General features: G+C 46.6%; 2 long non-coding RNA genes and 1 pseudogene across 3 annotated transcripts; 1 reads left to right on the forward strand and 2 right to left on the reverse strand.

Annotated features, from left to right (window-relative positions):
- Positions 1–1,294: 1,294 nt before the first annotated feature.
- LOC308464212 (ankyrin repeat and SOCS box protein 6-like) lies at positions 1,295–3,642 on the reverse strand (annotated as a pseudogene). Its single transcript has 5 exons — positions 3,542–3,642; positions 3,204–3,261; positions 2,964–3,030; positions 2,141–2,336; positions 1,295–1,778 (listed from the first exon to the last, which is right to left on the reverse strand). The product of its transcript is annotated as an ankyrin repeat and SOCS box protein 6-like (transcript).
- A 9,257-nt stretch (positions 3,643–12,899) lies between these two features.
- LOC308464514 lies at positions 12,900–17,328 on the forward strand. Its single transcript, XR_013980085.1, has 2 exons — positions 12,900–13,658; positions 17,148–17,328. It is a non-coding gene; the product is annotated as an uncharacterized lncRNA (long non-coding RNA).
- On the reverse strand, positions 15,460–18,082 carry LOC308464513. Its single transcript, XR_013980084.1, has 3 exons — positions 17,955–18,082; positions 16,646–16,706; positions 15,460–16,225 (listed from the first exon to the last, which is right to left on the reverse strand). It is a non-coding gene; the product is annotated as an uncharacterized lncRNA (long non-coding RNA).
- Positions 18,083–22,096: the final 4,014 nt, after the last annotated feature.

A 22,096-nucleotide genomic window follows, 5' to 3' on the forward strand; every position in this document is an offset into this window, starting at 1 on the left:
ACTCTTCGACCTCACCATGCCAAAAGGTTCTGTTCTGGGACAGAAAAAAAACACCATGCATTTTTAGCACGCCTGTCTTCACCCCTAGGATGCCGTTGTTGACAGGTATCTGGCTGTGGTCAGATTCATCCTCTGATGTTCACGTCTGACTAGGACTGTGCTTGATGGGTGTTGGGCAATGGAAGCCAAAAGCAACAAGAATCACCTGCCTCCCTGGCTGAGAAAGTGGATGGAATATTTTTCTGAAAACGCATCCCATTGGATCATAGAACTCTGATTACTTTAAGGAGCCTTGCAGGATAATTGAATTGCCCCAGAACAGAGTGACTGAGGCAACCCAGTCAGATGGGTGGGGTATAAATAATAATAATAATAATAATAATAATAATAATAATAATAATAAATTTTCAAAGATCTTTATTGAAACAACATATATCCATAATAACCAAAATTCCCAATGATTCCCTCACATAAAATATAATATCTAAATTATAATATCTAAATAAATTATTATTACTAGAATTGTAGAGTTGGAAGGGACACCAAGGGTCATCTAGTCCAACCCCCAGCAATGCAGGGATTGGCAGATGTGACCATCAAGCACTCTTTATCCCCTTGAATGTTGCCAGACTACATTTTATTTTATTTTTTTTATCGCATTTATATTCCAACTTTTTCTACAAGGAGCTCAAGATGGCGTATATGGTTCTCCTTCTCAAATCCCTGCAACAACCCTGTGAGGCTGACAGGCAGTGACTGGCCCCCAAAGGCCACCCAGTGAGCTTCATGGCCAAGTGGAGATTTGAACCCTGGTCTCTCCCAGGTCCTAATCTGACACTCTAACCACTACACCACAATCAACCCTTTCAGTATGACTGATCCTTGGCCATGATGCCTCATGGGCCTGACATCTGGAGTCCAGCAACATAAGCCCATAAGACGCGCCTGCTGGATCACCCAAATGCCTGTGGGGAAATCTGCCAGCAGGATTTGAACGCAAGAGCTGTATCCCCTCCTGCAGCTTCCAGCAGCTGGTATTCAGAAGCTTTGCTGCCTCCAGCTGTGGCGGCAAGAGCATAGCCATCATGGCTCGTAGCCATCAATAGCCTTACCTTCCATTAATTTGTCTAATCCTCTTTCAAAGCCCACCCCCGTTGCTGCCTCTTGTGGAAGTGAGTTCCACAGTTTATGTGAAGAATTCCTTTTATCTTTTCTGAATCTCCCAACATCTGGATAGTGTAGTGGTTAGAGTGTCGGCCTAGCACCTGGGAGAGACCAGAATTCAAGTCCCAAGTCAGATGGCTACCTCTGCAGAGCTGCTCAGGTCTATGAGGAGATACTTTTTCAACAAGGTGGGAAGCGGGAGGGCCTTGACTTTTTCATCGATCGGCCAGGGTCTGAGATGCTTCCACAGGAAAACCCGGCACATGTGCTTCAAGGTAGGAGGGGAGCGTTCCAGCTTCTTCAGGCTGGTGAAGAGGTCCGAGATCCTCTTCCTATGGAACCGGCAGTTGCTGAGGTTGATATCGAAGTTGCTGGGGAGCTTGATGATCTGGGAGCTTGAGGCCAAGAGCTCCAGCACCGTCTTAGCCTTCTGAAAGAGGTCAGCGGAGAAGGTGTCGTCCTCTAACCACTACAGGTAGGAACACAGCCACTCGAAGATACTGCTGAAGCCCGACCAGCAGGCAGGTCCATGGAGGGTGCAGTTGTAGCATGCCCCAAACTCCAGGAGGAAGCGCAGGAGGGGAAAGCAGAGCTGGAAGTTTTTCAGGCGCACGTGGTTGTGTTGAATGGTCACTTTAAAATGTGAAGGTTCATTATTATTTCACAAGTTGTGTATGTCTTTAAGGGCCAGGGCAAATAACGAGACCCAGTCTTACAGCTGTGAAACATAGCAGGTCTGCTGAGTTGTGTTAATCAAGCTGTGTCAGCAATTGGGTATAGTATATAAGGAGCAGCACCTAGCTCTCCCATTACCCTGGGGGATGGGTTGGTGGTGGGGTCTGGTTTGTTGTTGATGTATTTAGTGTATAAGGAGTTTTTGTTTTTGTTATTTTGTTAAGTTATTTTTGAGTCCCTTTTTAATGCATGGTCTCCCCAGCAAGCTCTCTGCAGCGCTACTAAACTGCAAATAGCCTACAGGGTAAGGGACTCGTAGGTTGGGCACTCACTAGGGTTGGCCCCGTGGGTCATCATCGGCAGCTGAGTGACCTGGAAGCAGAAAGGGTTGACGGTCTGAGCCTCCTCTTTGTCGCCTCCCACTGTCTTCCAAAGGAGGGAGATGATGGAGGAGAAGATGGTGTTGCCATCTTTTGTTGTGGCCTTCACATTGGCTCCTGAAGGGCAGGGACAATAAAGAAACAGCCAGTTTACGGGTTTGTTTTTTTAAAATGACCCTTGGCAACATCACCACTGTCATCATTTTCCAATTTTTTCTAATCAGTTTTTACTAAAAATATTTGACATAAAACACAATCAAAGCCAAACTAAGGAAGAAAAAAAGAGAAAAAACGAGAAAGAGAAAATAAATATATGGTCCTCTATCACAATTATATCTTAACCCTTATTTAAAGTAATACCAAAGAGGTTTAATAATGTGTTTAGAATAGTGTCGGGAGTATTGAAGTTGAGAATATATTGCGGCAATGCATGATTATTCGTATTTCTTTCAGTTAACCTAAAATAAAAAATAATGTTCTTTTTTGCCTAAGTAATCCATTATCTATATAGACCATATATATATCTCATAAAAATACATTAGGATTGATCAGTGCTTGCACTTTTATCATTCCAGTCCACCCAGGCAGGTCGTCTTACTGAGAATGCCATGTGGTGGCAAAAGGGTGCCTGCCTCCCGGGCTCATATTCCTGCTCTGAGACCACTGGTTGTTTTGCACTGGATTTGGATCCCTGCAAAAGGAAGCAGCAGGGCTCAGTAGGGCAGGTGCGCGGAGGAAGCTTACCTCCTTCCAAAAAAAGGCGAATGCTTTCCGTATTGTGGATCTGAACCCCATCACTGCTGCCTAGAGCCTAACCAGAAAGGAAGCAGTTGAAAAAGGGGGGGGGGTGTCACAAAAAATGTATATAAAAATACAGTCTCCATAAATAGTTATCCTAATCATTTATGTAATTTTAAAATAAATGCAAGATGGGAAGCATTAACTGGGTCCCCCTCCAACCTTCAAAAGTGATGTCTGCCCCACCATGCAGGAGGGATTCTGCGGCTCGGTACATCTGCACTGACTGACAGCAGCAACGGCTCTGCAGGGTTTGAGGCAGGGGATATTATAAGCGCTAACTTGGAGATGCCATTAGGGGCCTTCTGCATGTACATAAGGTGTGCTACCCTTAACCATGGCCCTTTCCCTGAAAGGTAGGATTCTGTTTGTGCATTTCATGGTATTTCTACACTGCTTGATTGTAGAAAACCCTCAAAGATCCTAGTTCTCATAGTTCTGAAGAATGGGATGAACTGAATAAGAATAAGAAGCCTGCTCAGTATTGCCTAGCTACATTGATGGAGAAGCAGCTTCCCAGTTACCTGTCCATCTTTTCCAGCACCAGAGGATCCATACATTCCAAAATCTCATTGACCAACCCCTGGTACTCATAGATGCGGCTGAAGCCATGGAGAAAAGGCATTCTGCTCGACTCCCTGTGTCGATTCATTCAGGAAATGGTCTAAAGCTTCTTCCTCAGCCTACCAAAAAAAAAATTCTTCATCACCATGACTGTCATTCACAACCATACGTATCCTACAGCGCTTGTTAACACATCCCTCCAAAACCCACAGTACAGGTTAACCATTTAGGTAGGATAGCAATGTTTCAACCAGTCTCTTGCTTCTAATAATAATAATAATAATAATAATAATAATAATAATAATATCCTGCCTTTCCCCCAGATTGTGACTAAAGGTGACCTACACAAATTAAAACATAGATCAAATACAGAAAGCTAAAACGTATTTTAAAATAGTAGTTTAATTAAAACTGTAATAGAACTTAAACAATTTGAGAATGAATCTATTTCCCCACAAAGTCACTGGGTTACTTTGGCGGTTGCTCACTGCCTCTCAGCATAACCTGCCTCACAGGGTTGTTGTGTGGGGATTAACTGAGGCGGCGGGGAGAACTACATCCGTCACCTTGAGTTCCTCAAGAGAAAAAAGGTGGGATGTAAATACAGTAACGTAAATAAACGAAGCAGCGAACATTCCCCTGCCAAAAGGGGGGAAGAAAGAAATCGCCACTGCAGAAAACATTCTGCCGAACACAGCAAGTACTTTTGGCTCAGCCCTCATCCAGACATGCTGTCAACATGTGTCTCTGTAGATATACAAGGGGCGGGCGATGGTTTGCGCACGAGAGTCCCCTGTGCGTATCGAACAGGCCCAGTTTCTGAGGATGCCAGACAGGATATCCAGAGTGTCAGGGAGATAAACGCCAGAGCCACAAGGTGTTTTCCTCTTGCTGTCTCCTTGTGGGCAGCGCCTTGGCTCTGAGCAGCTACGCATGTGTATACATGGGGAAGGGGCTTGAGGGGGTTGTAGAAAAAGAGAGTTTGGAGGGGATGTGCAGACTTAGAAGATGTGTGGTATGGATTTATGGGGTGTGTCTGGCAGCTGCCGGGAAGTGCCTGGCTCCAGAGCAGCCGTCTTAAGCACCTTTGGCACAGCTCTGGGAATGTGCACGGCCACAGACACCACCACACGGCGCAAACCCAAGGAGAAGGGGGCATGGAGAAGGACTGTGGGGTTTGCAGGTGGAAAAGGGTAGCCAGAATGGTCAAGGGCAACTTCCCTGTGAGGAAAGGTTGCAGCGGTTAGGACTCAAAGACGGCACGATAATGGAAGTTTTCCTCCTCTCTTAACACTAGAACTCCTAGCCATCCAATGAGGCTGAATGAGGCAGCAATGCTTCGGAATATCGGTTGCCGGAAGTCAGAGGAGGGATGCTCTTGTGTTCGAATCCTGCTTGCAGGTTTCCCACAGGGATCTGGTTGGCCACTGTGGGAACAGGATGCTGGACTAGATGGGCCTGATCCAGCAGACTCCTCTTATGATTGCCAAACTGTTCTCTCCAGATTGTCCCCATTTTTTGCTATTGAGGAATGTGTATAATAAAAAAGGCCACAAGTTAGAGTTACTATCTGTGTTCTTTGGGGTTTAGCACCTTCCCTTGTAGACCAGCGTTCCTTGACCTGGTGCCCTTCAGACACTTGGTGGCATCATTTCCATCAGCCCCTGCCAGTCCCAACTTGAAATGTAGAATTGTGTCGTCAACATGTCCACCAACTGACATTCTGATGTCCCTCTTCTAGGGAGCGTAACTCGGCCACCCTGGAAAAAAAACAGCTGTTGAGTATGAGGTGGGATTTGAACCCACCCTGCAGATTTGGGTCCCGAGCCTCTGTGTGAAACTTCACGCTGATCTCTTAAAGGGAGATGTTGCGTAAGGCATAAGCGATCAGAGAATGCCAAGCCGGGGAGCCAAACCAAAAGATTTGTTTCCCTTGATGTGTTTACATTTTGCTGGATCTCATGGAAGGTACCCCTCAGAGGATACTAAAGTAAGGTGTGGTTTGGCATTTCTCCATGAAGTGTTAAGATGGTGTTATATGCTGCCCCCCCCCATCTCTGTTTAGCAGTAGCAAAATTCCAGGGGGGAAATCAAGGCGCAGCAGAGGCTGCAGGGTCTTCAAAATACGGTTTATTCGTATGTACTTACACCTGAAGCCTTTGCTGCATTTTGACCTGAGCAGGGCTTAATCCCAGGTCAGATTATGTTTAGGGGTGCTTAACCTCTGTATAAGGTTACTCAGAAGTAAGCCCAACCAGTTACTCCCACTTTACCCTCTGTTGTCTTTACTAGTTCTGTTCTCCCTTTATTCTCAAGAATAATGAAACTCACAGCTAGAGAATATTTTAAAAAATGAATCTTTACTATTTGTAAAGGGAATCTTTGCATGAATTAATACTTGACTATCCCTTTCGAACTGTACTGTATCTTTGTACCTTTGTCCTTCCAGGCTGATTTAAATTTCTGATTCTTTGTTATCTTTCTCTTTGTTATGTTTGCACTTTTTTGGGGATTAATAGATCTATTATTATTATTATTATTATTATTATTATTATTATTACTATTCCAACATTTTTACTTTCCTATCTGTCATCTAGTTAAGACCTATTTATTCCCAGAGGCACTTGGAAGAGATACTTTAACCTGTATCATTTCTGTTGTATGGCTTGATTTTGAAAAGTATCTGGTTTTAATGGCTGGATTTTCGCTGTCAGAAATAGCTTGGGGACCCTGGGCAGAAAGCGGTCTAAAAATCTTAACAAATAAATTAAACCCCTTTCCTTTATGGATCGTCCCTGGCTCACCCCCCTGGTTCATCTCCATAGCTGGGCTGATCTATCATCTCTGATGATGCAAGTCCAGTGTTGACTGCCAGGCCCTCTATTTTGACATTCCTTCTGCGCCCCCCTCCAGGGTAACTAGGGTGATTTCAGACAATCCCGAGCAGCCGCTTCTCTTGAATGGATCCCAAAATGTATCCGACCGCTGCGTTTTCTGAAAAGGCTCAGAATTGCAAGGAACATTCTGTTCTTGGTGGTGTTTAATCCAAAGATGCACAGATCCTTCTCCTCGCGCTCTTGGCTCCGGGAGAACCATCTACTCGGTTACAGACTGTTAGTTTTAATTTAATTTGCTCAACCTTAAGAGGCTGGCCCATCTCTGAGGGACGGGCGGATGGCAACCAAGTTAGCGGCACGCACCGCAGAGACAGCGTTAAGGCGAAATGGCAACATCTGACATTGAGATCCTCAGACCTTTTGCTGGTTTAATCTCAGCCCCATAAAGCCCTCTTGGATTCAATGACTTAAAGCCATAGCTGAAATGTGAGAAAAGGCAGCGTGGTGCAGTGGTTAGAGTGTCGAGCTAGAACCTGGGAGAGACTGGGGTTTGAATCTCCACTTGGCCATGATGCTCACTGGGTGAGTTTGGGGAACAGTCACGGCCTCTCAGCTGAACCTCACTCAGTTCAGTTCTTCCCATTTCCACATCATGGTGCAATTTTTTTTTAAAAAGACATTGTGAAAATTCACGAGCATTTTAGTGCAAATTTCTTCTAATAAACTCACTGCAGCGGGGCAGACTAGATGGCGCTGGTGTCCCTTTCAGTTCTACAGTTCTATGATTCTACATTTATGTATACAGCTTTACCTAATGCACACATTTTTTGCAAAGCAACTTTCCTTTAACACATTTTTTTTATCTGTTAGTTTCACTAAGACATGCAAATTTTTTTGCACATTTCACCCCAGTGCAATGTGTTGTTGTACAAATTTCTTTCATGGAGAACGACATTGCAAAATTCGGAGCGATGCAAATTTCAAAGGAGGGAATGCATTTCGGTTTGTGGAATGCTTTGGAGACTCAAATCAGGTAAGTTTTGCATTTGCATGTGAACGGAATCAAATTTCTCCCCCAGCCCCCTCCCCAAGAAGGTCTACAACTGGGAAATGAAATGTGTGGTGGCAGTGTGGTGCAGTGGTTAAGAGTCCAGGGTTTGAATTCCCACTCGGCCGTGAAGCTCACTGGGTGTGACTTGGGGGGGGGCAGTCACTGCCTCCCAGCCTAACCTACCTCACAGGGCTGTTGTGGGGATTAAATGAGGAGGGGGAGACCCACATGTGCCACTTGGAGCTCCCTGTAGAAAAAAGGTGTCATATGAATACAATAAATAAACAAGAATAAACATAAATAATCATCTGTAGATGGAGCTCCTGTAGCGCAGGAGCGAGGGCTGGTGAAAACACTGGCAATTCTGCCTTGGACGTGTTGGCTGTGGATCAGATTGCCGCATGCAAAATAGTGGAGAAGCGACTCTTGGCGCAGGGCAAAGCGACAGTCACCACTGGTGGGGACTCTGTGTGTGTGTGTGTGTGTGTGTGTGTGTGTGTGTGCGCGCGCGCGCACAGGATGGGTCCTGATGGGAATGCTGGCAGTTCCAAGTGCCTGAAGTGCGAGTCACATTTTTCTGCCAGGACATACAGCACTCTCTCTCTTTTGGCAGAGGTGTGTTCAAGGAGCGCTGAACGTGGCAATTCAGATTTGGCCAAGGGAGAGAGGCAGGCAGGATTTGGACTCCATGGGGTTGTTTTTTTTGACAGGGGTCAATTGCATCTCTGCCCCCTTAATCCCCAATGGGTCTGGGTGCCTGCAAACACAGCAGGTCAACCAGCAACAGACTGTCAGTGCCAGGTCATCTCAGCTTCTCGTTTCCCCAATCGCAGGTCCAGATCTCCCCTTTATCGCTTGCCATTTGTCACCCTGGGACACTGACTTGATGAATAAATCAACACAGTCTGTGAGGAGAATTCCACCCATTTCTGTGTGTGGCTCTTCTAATGGGTGCCATTTTCCCCAAGCCTTTTCTCCTGATGTGATGCTGATTTGGACATCCTTTCCACTGATTTTGGGTATAGGGCGGGCGTATAGATAAATAATAAATCAATAAATTTAGGTGCATTCCCCTCACTTATATATCCTATTTTGGTGTGTGTGGAGGACTACTGTGTCACAAAATTTGGGGGCATGTGACCTTTGGCTCCTGTCTTGGTTTGGGAAGTGATTTGTCCCCCATTCCAAGTAGATGCCCATCATCACCCGCTGGTGCTTTTTCCACCCAGGTTATGTGAAGGACTATATCCTCCCATATAAACCTGGCTGAGCTCTCTGAGATTTTTGGGGTTGGCCCTTCTCTCAGTCCCACTCTCCTCATAGGCATCCTTGGTGCGGGGCAGGGCCTTCTCGGTGGCTGCTCCCAGACTTTGCAACTCCCTCCCTAGAGAAGCCAGGCCGACTCCTTCCTTCAATCAGCTGATTCCCCCCCAACAGGTGTTTGGGAACTGTTTGTGTTTTTTTAAAAAAAGTTGAAATGAAATGAAAGGAGTTTTAATAGTGCTATACCGTATTTATTACCTGTATTTTAATAGATCTGTTTTTCCCATTGTTTTAATTCTATTAGAGTTTAATTACTTACCAGCTGTTATTACTTAAAATATGTTTTTAGCTTTCTACACTTTAGCTGTGTTTTAGTTTGTGTAAGGCGCCTTGAGCCCCAGTCTGGGAAAAAGACAAGATATAAATGATAATGATGATTTTGGGCACCATGATCTTGCGTGATATTCCCCCTGGAAAATGTGCTTATTGGGGGGGCTGCGATCTTAACGCAGCACTCCAAAACACATGTTTTCGGGTGCCATGCCTGAAGAAAAATAAATTCCCAGTGGAAAACTGCAGTGTGGAACTGTGCAAACCGATGATTGCCAAAATGGCCGCTGTTCTCTTGTGAGAAAAATGGGGAAATGGAGTCCAGGAAGATGGTGTCCCGAATTTTGCTGTCGTGGTGTTGGAGGGTATGCAGTGCTGCTCAAGATGGCCTGATAAGACAGCATCCTACGTCCCTATTGAGTTCAACTCTTTATTCAGAACCACGAGGAACAAATGTTTACTTAATATGTTATGTACTGCAGTTCTCACCCTGGGCCAGCAGGGGGATACTGTAGATAGTTTTCACTCAGGTCCCCATATGCAAATAAGGGATTGAAAGTGACATTCAGTGATTGGATAGTTACAGAAAGTGCTACAGTTGCATTGTAGCGGAGCTCTATATAAGCAGGCTGGCTGAACCCTTCAGTTCTGTTCTGGCCTGTGAATAAACCAGAGCTGTTTGAAGAATCACTGTGTCGTCTGATATGTTCACCCACAACTTAACATAATATTTAAGGGGAGGGCAAAAAGGCTCTGGAGTAGAGCACCTGCTTTGCACACACAAGGGCCTGGCCTCTCCGCATAGGGCTGGAAACAACAGCGTGCCTGAAACTCTGGAGAGCTGCTGCCAGCCCGTGCAGACAACACTGGACTAGATGGATGAAGGGTCTGACTCCGGCAGCTTCATGCACATCAACGATGCTCTGAGGATCAAAACAAAAACGTTATTAATAATAGCTTCCCCCCTCCCAAAAAAAGAGAGACACTGTTTTGCAGAGCCGCTTTTCCTGGCAACTGCCCTCCGTCTCTTGAGCTGGGGGTCCAAGACAGGCCCTGGGGAGGCCTGGGACGCAGCCAGCCCCCTTTGGCAGGCCTCCCCTCGCGAGAACAATGGCTGACATCATGTTTTGTTTAAGCGAAAAAGCCGCCTCACAGTGTCGGAGGGAAGAGCGTTTGTTTTCCTTTCCCATTTTCTCCCTCCCTCGCTCCCTTCTACTCCGAGGCTGGCTGGGGCCCACATACCAGGCAAGTGAGTGCTCTTTGGTTACGGGCCCCAGCGCCCCCATTGCAGAGCCTGGCCCCGCCTCCTCTCCTGCGCCAGCCCTGCAAAGCTGGCTGCCTGGCCAATGGGAGGCTTGGAGAAAAATCTGCTCCAAGGTGACCTGACAAAAAGCTGCATTCTAGGGGCTGTAGAAATTCAGGCAAGTATTTGCATAAGCATTGCAGGGTTCTGTTGGTCACAGGGAGGGGGCAGAGATGCTCCAGAGCACAGCAGTCCCATTCCCATCCCCCAATCCAGAACCACTTGAAATCTTATTTCCCCCCCGCACCTCCCGTTTGGCTTTGGAGATCTGGCACGTATCGTTCACACACGCTAGCAAGCTTTATTTCTCCTTGAGAACATAAGAAGAGGCCTCGGACCGTAGAGGCAGAGCAGAACTACTATGGCTAGTAGTTATTGACGGCCTTAAAAGGTAAAGGTAAAGGGACCCCTGACCGTTAGGTCCAGTCGTGACCGACTCTGGGGTTGTGGCACTCATCTCGCTTTATTGGCCGAGGGAGCCGGCGTACAGCTTCCGGGTCATGTAGCCAGCATGACTAAGCCGCTTCTGGCGAACCAGAGCAGCGCACGGAAACACCGTTTACCTTCCCTACTTGCACTTTGACGTGCTTTTGAACTGCTAGGTTGGCAGGAGCAGGGACCGAGCAACGGGAGCTCACCCAGTCGCAGGGATTCGAACCGCCGACCTTCTGATCGGCAAGCCCTAGGCTCTGTGGTTTAACCCACAGCGCCACCTGCGTCCCTATTGATGGCCTTACTTTCTGTTAATTTATCTAATCCACTTTTCAAGTCGGTGGCCATCCCTGGCTCCTGTGGCAGGGAGTTCCATAGTTTTAACTGCGTGTCACATGACGAAGGACTTTCTTTTATCTGTCCCAGATCTTCCAGCAGTTGGTTTCACTGGATGTCCACGAGTTCCCGTGTTACGATCAGGGGGAGGAAAACTTCTCTGTCCACTCTCTCTATGCCATGCATGATTTGATAAACTTCTAAAGCGTCACCTGTTACAGTGGTACCTCGGGTTAAGTACTTAATTCGTTCCGGAGGTCCGTTCTTAATCTGAAACTGTTCTTAACCTGAGGCACCACTTTAGCTAATGGGGCCTCCCGCTGCTGCCACCGCACCATTTCTGTTCTCATCCTGAAGCAAAGTTCTTAACCCGAGGTAATATTTCTGGGTTAGCGGAGTCTGTAACCTGAAGCGTATGTAACCTGAGGTACCACAGTACTGGCTTTTTTTCCAAACTAAAAAGCCCCAAATGCTTTAACTTTTGTTCCTGGGGGAGTTGCTCCATCCCCTCTGTCATTTTGGTTGCCTTTTTCTAAATCTTTTCCAAGCTCTACAATATCCTTTTTGACGGGAGACGACCATAATACAGTGGTACATCGGAAGTCAGACGGAATCTGTTCCAGACGTACGTTCAACTTCCAAAGTGTTCGGGAACCAAGGTGTGGCTTCCGATTGGCTGCATGGAGCTCCTGCAGCCAATCGGAAGCTGTGGAAGCCGTGACGGACGTTTGGGTTCCAAAGAACGTTTGCAAACCAGAACAATCACTTCCGGGTTTGCGGCGTTTGGGAGTCAAAACGTTCCGAGTCGCAAGGCGTTCGTCAACCAAGGTACGACTGTATTAGGAAGCTCCTTCAAGATAACAAACTCTGCACCCATCCAGGACCCCTATTCCCCCCCCCAATAAAATCTATTTTTTTTCAGGGCATCTTCAAACACTAGGGACGCGCCAAGCCCAGTCCATGACCTTTCATGACAAGTGGGAGAACTTGGCTTTGAGCATTTACAAAATTCTTTCTCTTTATTAGATCCAATAAAGTAAATAAAGAAATCTATGGACAAATACAGTATTCCAACACATTGAAGGCAGAATGAGATGAAACACTATTTTTAGACTCATTCCAAAACATTATACTGTATATAAAAAAACATTTTTTCCATGGACCTCTTAGGTTGGTTTATATGTATTCCTTTGTAATAATTTATTAAGTAAGAGGTGACATGATAGAAGTTAATTAAATGATAGCCTGGCATGGAGAAGATGGATAGGGGAGAGCTTCCCTTCCTCTCTCATAACACTTGGAACTCGTAGACATCCAAGGCAGCTGAACGTTGGAAGATTCAGGACAGATAAAAGAGAGTTCTTTTTTCACGCAGCACATTGTTAACCTATGGAACTCCCTCCCACAGGAGGCAGGGATGGCGACCAACTTGGCTGGCTTTAAAAGAGGATTAGACAAATTCATGGCTATCCATAGCTGCTAGCCATGTGTGCTATGCTTTGCCTCCACAGTCAGAGGCAGCAGTGCTTCTGAATACCAGTTCCTGGAAACCACAGGAGGGGAAGAGGGTTCTTGTGTTTGAATCCTGCTTGTGAGCTTCCCATTAAGGGTATCTGGTTGGCCGCTGTGAGAACAGGTTGCTGGACTTAATGAGTCATCGGCCTGATCCAGCAGGCTCGTCTTACAGTCTAAATGTAATCATTCTTCATATAAGCCAGATTTTCTCTAACCATTCACATACAGTATGAGATATACTATTTCTTGGTCATTTTCCAGGATAATATCCTTCAGGGAGCCCAATAGCAGTACAGTGTTTTACATTCTGTGGGTATCTGCAGGCTGGACTAGACTATGACACCCCCCCCCCCACGGGGTCCCTTCCAACTCTACCGTTCTATGATATCCTAAGATGTCAGAAATATTAGCCTGCACATATTTCCGAAACGTTTGAGAGCAGTTCCAAAAGGGGTGTATGTGGTCTGCTTTACTCGATCCGAGTCTCCAGAATTTGTCTGATTCCAACTTAATATACAGTGGTACCTCAGGTTAAGTACTTAATTCGTTCCGGAGGTCCGTACTTAACCTGAAACTGTTCTTAACCTGAAGCACCACTTTAGCTAATGGGGCCTCCTGCTGCCGCCACGCCGCCGGAGCCCGATTTCTGTTCTCATCCTGAAGCAAAGTTCTTAACCTGAAGCACTATTTCTAGGTTAGCGGAGTCTGTAACCTGAAGCGTATGTAACCTGAAGCGCATGTAACCTGAGGTACCACTGTATTAAGTTTAAATTTTGGAGTGTTCAAATACATTTGACAAAAGGTCTGAAAATATTTCTCCTGATTCAGGCCTGCTGAAGTTATCTTAGATTTTATACTTTGCATTTGTTTTATTCTTTTCCTTGCCAGAAATAATGAGAAGAAGCTGCAGGATTTCCATCTCAGCAGCGGCAGCAAATGTAAAATGACGGTCCCACGCTGGGTCTCTGATAGGACTGGGAGAGTTTGAATGCCTCCTGCATCGAAACTAGGTCAGTTCTTGAGACTGCTCCACATATATGTCTCAAACCAGAATTCCCCGTCATGTTTTTCCCCATGATGGGAGTCGTAGAATCATACAATTGTGGAGCCGTCTAGTGCAACTCCCTGAAACGCAGGAATCGCAGCTAAAAATCCATCCTATTCAGTGGCACAGAGCCCACACATAGAACTGAAATGAAAGATAGCAGCCCTCAAATGACCAAAAAGGAAATTCTGACCAAACATTAGGAAGAACTTTTAGAGGTTAAGAGCTGCTCAACAGTAGAATGGACAATCTCGGAAGGTGAACAACCTCTCTTTCCTTGGAAGTTTTGAAGCAGAGGTTGGATGGCCACCTGTCAAGGATTCTGTTATGTACTGAGTTGAATAGGATCCAAAATGCAGCAGTCTGATTGGTCCTAGAACAATAGGAATCAGATATACTCGGAGTCGAGAGTGGATTTCGTGCTCTTTATTCAGCTCATAGTGGTGAGGAGGAATGGAAGTTCCCCCGAAATGTCTGCTTTATATACATTATTTACACAATGGGCCCCACGTGATTGGCTAATTACAGGATTCTCCTGTAGGCCAATCAGGTTGCGGATTGACTTCCACCTGGAGCTGGATTGGGTGGCTCCTGTGGACCAATCAGACTGCTGCATTCTGAATCCTATTGTTCTAGGACCAATCAGACTGCTGCATTCTGAATCCTATTGTTCTAGGACCAATCAGACTGCTGCATTCTGAATCCTATTGTTCTAGGACCAATCAGACTGCTGCATTTTGGATCCTATTCAACTCAGTACATAACAGATTCTTGAGCTGTGATTCCTGCATTGCAGAGGGTTTGACTAGATGAGCCTTGGGGTTCCTTCCAAACCTACAGCTTTAGGATTATATAAGCCAGCAGAGGCCGTTGTCCTCTGTGCACCCCTGGGCAACGGAGCCCAGCTTCGTGATCCAACAGCCGTGTCCTCGTGATGAGAAATCAAATGTGGAATTCATCAATGCGATCTTGCTGACAATTGGTCATAAATATCTCGAGTGCGAGAGACGGTGCCATCGGAGCCCTTTCCCAAAAAGCTGAGCAGTCAGCGGCGTCCATTGCGTTTGATTTGAATTGTTCAGGAAGGTTTGGCGGGGTGGAAGGAGGGAGGGAGTCAGGGCAGCCTAATCATTCCCATCTGCCTCTCTTGAGTCGAGTGGCTCCATTTCCCAAAAAACATCCAAATTCCTTCCTTGATTTCCCCAAACACCCATTCCGTCTGCCCTCCCCACCCCCACCCCATCTCCCTTTCCAGCCAGTGTGCAATTGTGGGATGGGCTGATCTGTGGTCATAACTGTAGTAAACATTCCGCCCCACCCTGGAATTCTGCACCCTGTATAAATTATGCAAATTGGGAAAATTTGCATAAATTGCTTTAGTTGGCACCACTGATGGGGGCATTCCTACCTGAAGATGCCAGATATTGAATCCAGGGCACGCTGAGCAGATGTTCTGCCGCTGAACTACATGGGCTTTTCAACTTTGTCCCAGGGTATCTTGGGGATTGCTTGAACTCATATCCCAGTTCACTCAGTGACAACAAGATGAAACTGTGTCCGTGGGCCAGTCCTGTGGAACTCCCTGCCACTAGTGATTCAGCAGGTAAATGCCTGCTGGAAACCATTTTTTTGTCAGTGCTGGCAGTTAAGAATACATCTTTCCACACGGTGATTGATGTCTGTTTTTATCTGTTTAATGGTCTTTATTATATTCTTTTATGTTTTTGTTTCTGTAAACTGCTTTGATACATCTTATATGACACAGCAGTACAGTGGTACCTCGGGTTAAATACTTAATTCGTTCCGGAGGTCCGTTCTTAACCTGAAACTGTTCTTAACCTGAAGCACCACTTTAGCTAATGGGGCCTCCCACTGCTGCTGCGCCGCCGGAGCACAATTTCTGTTCTCATCCTGAAGCAAAGTTCTTAACTCGAGGTACTATTTCTGGGTTAGCGGAGTCTGTAACCTGAAGTGTATGTAACCTGAGGTACCACTGTATACAAATACAGTTATACCTCAGGTTGAAGTAGCTTCAGGATGAGTATTTTTGGGTTGTGCTCCGCGGCGACCCGGAAGTAACGGAGCGCGTTACTTCCGGGTTTCGCCACTCGCGCATGCGCAGGCAGTCAAAATGACGTCACGCGCATGCACGGAAGTAGTGAATTGTGACCTGCGCACGTGCAGACGTGGGTTGCATTCGCTTCAGGATGCGAACGGGGCTCTGGAACAGATCCCGTTTACATCCAGAGGTACCACTGTATTCTTATAAATAAATAAATAAGTCAACATTGTCTGGTCTATCCACCCCTCGTTGCCACAGAGGCGTCTCTCCTCGTCTTTTTCTCTCGACAGTCCTGTATGTGTCTCAGCTCTTCCATGGAGGCAAGGGACCACAGCCGATGGCAGGACATCCCATAATAATGCAGCAGAATATTTTCTTTGCTTCTGCCCTGACTCTGTTGCTCACTTGCTCGTCTCTGGGGCTGTTTAGCCAAAGCCAAGATTATTTCCTGCGTATTTCTTTGCTCCTGCCTGAAATGCAGAACCTTTGCTCATTAAAAATGTTCAGGGCTACCCAGGGAAATCCTGCTAATTTTATGGGGATTCTTTTCCCCCCCTTTCCCTCAAAACCCCTTACAGATGTACTCTGGCCAATCCACATTTGCCACAGGTTTTCCCTTTTTATTGTTGTTTTAGGCCAAATTAAGTGAGGACTCGCTTCGAGAAAGGGAGAGAGAAATGACTGGGCTCTGTAAGGTTCAGCATCCCAGTACAACCTTAGAACCCAAATTCTAAGCAAAATCTCAATGCCACATGCTTTTTTATATATAAAAGAGTTCAGAAGCCTTGAACTCTTGTTCAGGCAAGAAAGAATGTGGCCCTGCAGATCTCTTTATCTGGCCCTTGAGAGCCTCCCCAGACCCCACACCCTTGACCATCCCTGATCTGCACCTTTCTTGATTTTTGACTGGCTGGCGTGAGTTCTTGAGCTGCGATCCTGCCTCTTGCTTACCTGGATGGAGAGAGAGAGAGAGATTTGAAATATTAAGCAGCAAATAAATAAATGTGTCTCTGTGTTTATAAATAAATCTGCATGGCCAAAATGTAGCCTGCCGTGCGAAAGGCAAGCATCGCATCCATTGTTCTGCCTGGCTCTGGCCGCTGTTGCAATGTGGCCCCAGAAAGCTTGCCAATGATGGAATGCGGCCCTCTGATTCAACCCCCCCCCGTAGTAAAGTATCAGCTAGGCCAATTTAATCCCTTTACACCTTGTTTTATTTGAAGCCCCTCAATCTTAGAATCATAGAGTTGGAAGAGACCACAAGGGCCATCGAGTCCAACCCCCTGCCAAGCAGGAAACACCATCAGAGCACTCCTGACTCCTGATCTTATCATGACCCATCACTAGTAATTTTGAATTCGGATTCTTTTTCCTTTCTTTTTGTGTGTGCAGATAAGCAGAAACCATAATGGTTCTCTGGGAAACTGTTGCCCTTAAGAAGCAATTCTATCTCTAGCATGGGGATTCTGAAAGATTTGCATCAGTTGCCCCTCTGCAGATTTTCACCCAGAAATGAGACACCGTCAAGGAGATTCCCCTATGAAGAAGGGTTGCAGCATTTGGGACTTTTCAGTTCAGAGAAAAGGCAAATAAGAGGTGACTTCACAGAAGCTTAATAATAATAATAATAATAATAATAATAAATTTTTATTTATATCCCGCCCTCCCCAGCGGAAGCCGGGCTCAGAACGGCTAACAACAGTAAAATATACAGCATTCTAAAATCACTTCATTATAAAATCAGTTCAAATCAGATTAAATTTATGCCTGGCGTGGAGGAAGTGGATAGAAAAAAGCTTTCCTCCCTCCTACCCCTAGAACTGGTGGTCATCCATTGACGTGGGATGTTGGAAGATTCAGGACAGAAGAAAAGACAGCGCATCGTTAAACTGTGGAACTCCCTCCCACTGGAGGCAGTAAAGGCTACCAGCTTCGATGGCTCTAAAAGAGGATTCAACAAATTCATGGAGGAGGAGAAAAGGGCTACTGATGGCTGCTAGCCAGGATGGTTCTGCACCCCACCCCTCCACGGTCCAAGGCAGCAATGCTTAGAGAATATTTATGTGTAGGGGGGAGAAAGGAAAGGGACAAACCAGCAAAATCCCCTCTGCACAGAGATGTTAGTTGCTCAGCCCTCCTGGACAATGGCCATCTCCACCTCTGCACAATGTCAGGCCGCGCCGCGATATTAAATTTTACCTTTTGTGAAAAACCTTGCAGCTTTTAATTGCGCACTCAGGCCCTGGGATTTCAGAAACTCCCTGCTCTGGTGGAGAAAAGATCATCTGGATCTTTGAAAGCTTTTGGGGGGGGGGAGAGAGGTCACCTTAGTTACATTTTAAGCCCGCTTTGCCCTTTGCAGATCTCGGGGCGATGTCTGTGGAATGGCCCCCGTCGTTCCCCCGCACACTGTCCTCAGCGACAGTGCTGTGAGGTAGGCTGGGCTGAGCCATAGGTCACCGGAGTGAGTGTCGCGACTCGAATCCGCACCTTCTCCCTCACCCCCCCCCCCGCATCGGTGTAATGCACCGACTGTGTCCCAACGCAGAAGGGAGGCCTGCCAGCGCTTAAGCCTCATGCCTGAACCTGGCCTGGATTTCCCTCCAGCCCCGGATTTAAAATAGCTGAGATCTCGCTCTGGTTTATGTCCGTCTGCCATCAGCACTCCTCTCTCTGCAGAGGGACTCTGAGATCCCAGTCAAGACCTCTTCTCAGCCTCCCCACGGGGCGGCCTGCAAATCTCCTGCTGACAGCCCTTTAATTTATTCCTGCAGCTTTAAAAAAAGACAATGGAGGCAGAGTCTGAAGTCACTCAAAGGTCATTTAGCCCAACCCCCTTGGAGGATGATTCCACTTACCTCTTGACCACACAACACACATGCACACTTCCATCTAGCGAGGCAAGCATGCCCAGAAATAATAATAATAATAATAATAATAATAATAATAATAATAATAATATCAAGAATTGAATTTTTTTTGCTATGGCAACTCAAAATGGCTTACACTATTTTAAGCAAAAAGCAAACCAGCATTAAGAAAAAGGTAAAAGACCTCTTTAAAAAACTAAAGATATTCCATCCATGGAAAAATGCCTCAAGATGTGTAATGATGGCACCAGGTGAGCCTCCCCAAGGAGAGCATTCCACAGGAGGGGAGCCACCCCTGAAAAGTACCCGTTCTTGTGTTGTTCGCATAACAACTTGGATCATGAGGAAAAACCCTATTTGGATGAGGTCCAACTAGTCCAGGCATAGGCAAACTCGGCCCTCCAGATGTTTTGAGACTACAATTCCCATCATCCCTGACCACTGGTCCTGTTAGCTAGGGGTGATGGGAGTTGTAGTCCCAAAAGATCTGGAGGGCCGAGTTTGCCTATGCCTGAACTAGTCTCACAGTGGCCAGCACAAGGAGAAGGGGATGACAGAGGACGAGATGGTTGGACAGTGTTCTTGAAGCAACCAGCATGAGTTTGACCAAACTGCAGGAGGCAGTGGAAGACAGAAATGCCTGGCGTGCTCTGGTCCATGGGGTCACGAAGAGTCGGACACGACTAAATGACTAAACAACAACAAAGCTCACAATTGGAGGGTCTAGGACTAGGCATGTTCTCACCTGTTCCCCCCACCCCAACCAGTGAGTCAGAAGGGCTTTATGCATATGCAATCGGGAAAGATTTGCAAAGAAATGTTTATGAGCGATCAGGGAAACGACTTTCCCTGCACATTTGGCGGTCTAGCTTTGTGGGAAAAGCAGAGGGGGTGGGGAAGGCTTTTTGATGCAGGTGTCTCTCCCCACACTTCGTCGACTGCCCCAAATTGCCCATCCGAGCAACTGCTGAACCCTCTGAGACTCCCCAGCCGCACTCCCGGCCCCGGTTTGATCAACAAACAAGAACCCTGGTAACCAAGATGAAAATTAAGACCAGGTGAAACCTCAAAGGGGCTGGCTGATGAGGCCAGCTTGTTGTGTAAGCAAAGCCCTGGGCAGCTCCCTGCCTAAATCTCCTCCGCTCCACCCCAGATCTCTCTGCCCTGTGGCTGGCTGGCCCCGCTGTGTGATGATGGCGATGAAGAGCGAGGGGGAAGCATGAACCATTGAGATGGAAAAACATGTTTGCCGGAACAAAGCGCTGGTGCACACTTGTTTGGTTCTGAAAGCAGGCACAAACCTCCCCGCCACTGGGTGTTGGAGGCCAACAACACAAAGGTGCTTGAATGCTCTAGGATAGTAATTCTCAAGCATTTTGGGGACACCCCCTTCGGTTCCATAAATTCATCCCCAGTGCCACCTACCCTGCCCTATCAAAAGTATTATTCAGAGTATAGTGGTACCTTGGGTTAAGAACTTAATTCGTTCCGGAGGTCCGTTCTTAATCTGAAACTGTTCTTAACCTGAGACACCACTTTAGCTAATGGGGCCTCCTCTTGCTGCTGCGCTGCCACTGCACAATTTCTGTTCTCATCCTGAAGGCAAGTTCTTAACCTGAGGTACTATTTCTGGGTTAGCAGAGTCTGTAACCTGAAGCGTCTGTAACCCGAGGTACCACTGTAGTGACTTCCATGAACCACTAAACCAGAGCTTTCCAAATGTTTCATGTTGGTGACACACTTTTTTTTAGACATGCATCATTTTGTGACACAGTAATTCAGTTTTACTAGCAAGCAGGAGGTTAAACTAACCCCTTTCCAGCCCCGGGAGGAGCGCTTGTGTGACACACCTACACACTGCAGCCGACACACTAATGTGACTTGACACACAGTTGGGAAAGCTCTGCACTAAGCAGTAACGGATCAGTTGCACGTTTACTCAAATTCCAGCTAAAACTATTGAGTTTAATGAATTCAACAGAATGGAGGAACTTGATGCAGTGATACCAGAAATTGCAGGAAACCTTTTTTTATGCATTCTTGAGGGAAACATAAAGGTGAAGGAAATTTATTGCATGAAGTAGTTCTATATAACTACTCGCCAAAGGTGCACAAATCTTCACCTTCCGCAAATATATAGTAAGTAATTAAAAGAGAATCAATAGCAATATTACCAATAATTGGCTAACCTGTGACGACACTGAATCGTATATACGAACAAACATGACGGAAGGAAATAGCTTTGAAATAAGAGTGTTGAAACTTTAAATACAAAGCAAGGAAGGTGTTTCGCTAGAGGCTGTAGCCTGGTCATTCAGAAATAAGAGATCAAGATGTTTGGAGGGACCCACCTCCAGTGCCCCCCCCAGGTAATCCCACTGTCCCCCAAGGAATGATAATAATAATAATAATAATAAATTTTATTTATATCCCGCCCTCCCCAGCCGAAGCCGGGCTCAGGGCTGCTAACAACAATCAAATAATCAAAAAATCAAATAATCACACAATCTAAAAATATTTCATTATAAAAATTAATTAAATCAAATTGATGGCAACCAATTAAGCAAAGTTCTGTGCAGGTTGCCAGAGGAGGGAGTCAGGCTGCGCCCTGATCAAAGGCCTGGCGGAACAACTCTGTCTTGCAGGCCCTGCGGAAAGATGTCAAGTCCCGCAGGGCCCTAGTCTCTTGTGACAGAGCATTCCACCAGATTGGAGCCGCAGCCGAGAAGGCCCTGGCTCTAGTTGAGGCCAGCCTAACCTCTCTGAGGCCTGGGACCTTGAGGATGTTATTATTTGCAGACCGTAGGTTTCTCTGTGGGGCATACCAGGAGAGGCGGTCCCGTAGGTACGAGGGTCCTAGGCCGTATAGGGCTTTAAAGGTTAAAACCAGCACCTTAAACCTGATCCTGTACTCCACCGGGAGCCAGTGCAGCTGGTATAGTACCGGATGAATGTGATCTCGCAGCGAAGACCCCATAAGGAGTCTCGCCGCGGCATTCTGCACCCGCTGGAGTTTCTGGGTCAGTCTCAAGGGCAGCCCCACGTAGAGCGAGTTACAATAATCCAGTCTAGAGGTGACCGTCGCATGGATCACAGTGGCTAGGTCAGGGCGAGAGAGATAAGGGGCCAACTGCTTAGCTTGGCGGAGATGAAAAAATGCCGCCTTTGTTATAGCTGTAATCTGCACCTCCATAGAAAGGGAGGTATCGAAGATTACACCCAAACTCTTAACGGACGGTGCTGGCACTAATTGCACCCCCGCAAGAGATGGGAGTTGCCCCCTCAATCCCATATCGTCCCGCCCCAGCCAGAGGACCTCTGTCTTCGAAGGATTTAACTTCAACCGGCTCCCACGTAACCATCCAGCCACAGCTTCCAGACATCTGGTCAGTGTGTCTGGGGCCGAGTCAGGATGGCCATCCATCAACAGATAGAGTTGGGTGTCATCAGCATACTGATGGCAACCCAGCC

The sequence above is a fragment of the Podarcis pityusensis genome, assembly GCF_964106645.2.
Source record: "Podarcis pityusensis genome assembly, chromosome: 15".
NCBI classification, from domain to species: domain Eukaryota; kingdom Metazoa; phylum Chordata; class Lepidosauria; order Squamata; family Lacertidae; genus Podarcis; species Podarcis pityusensis.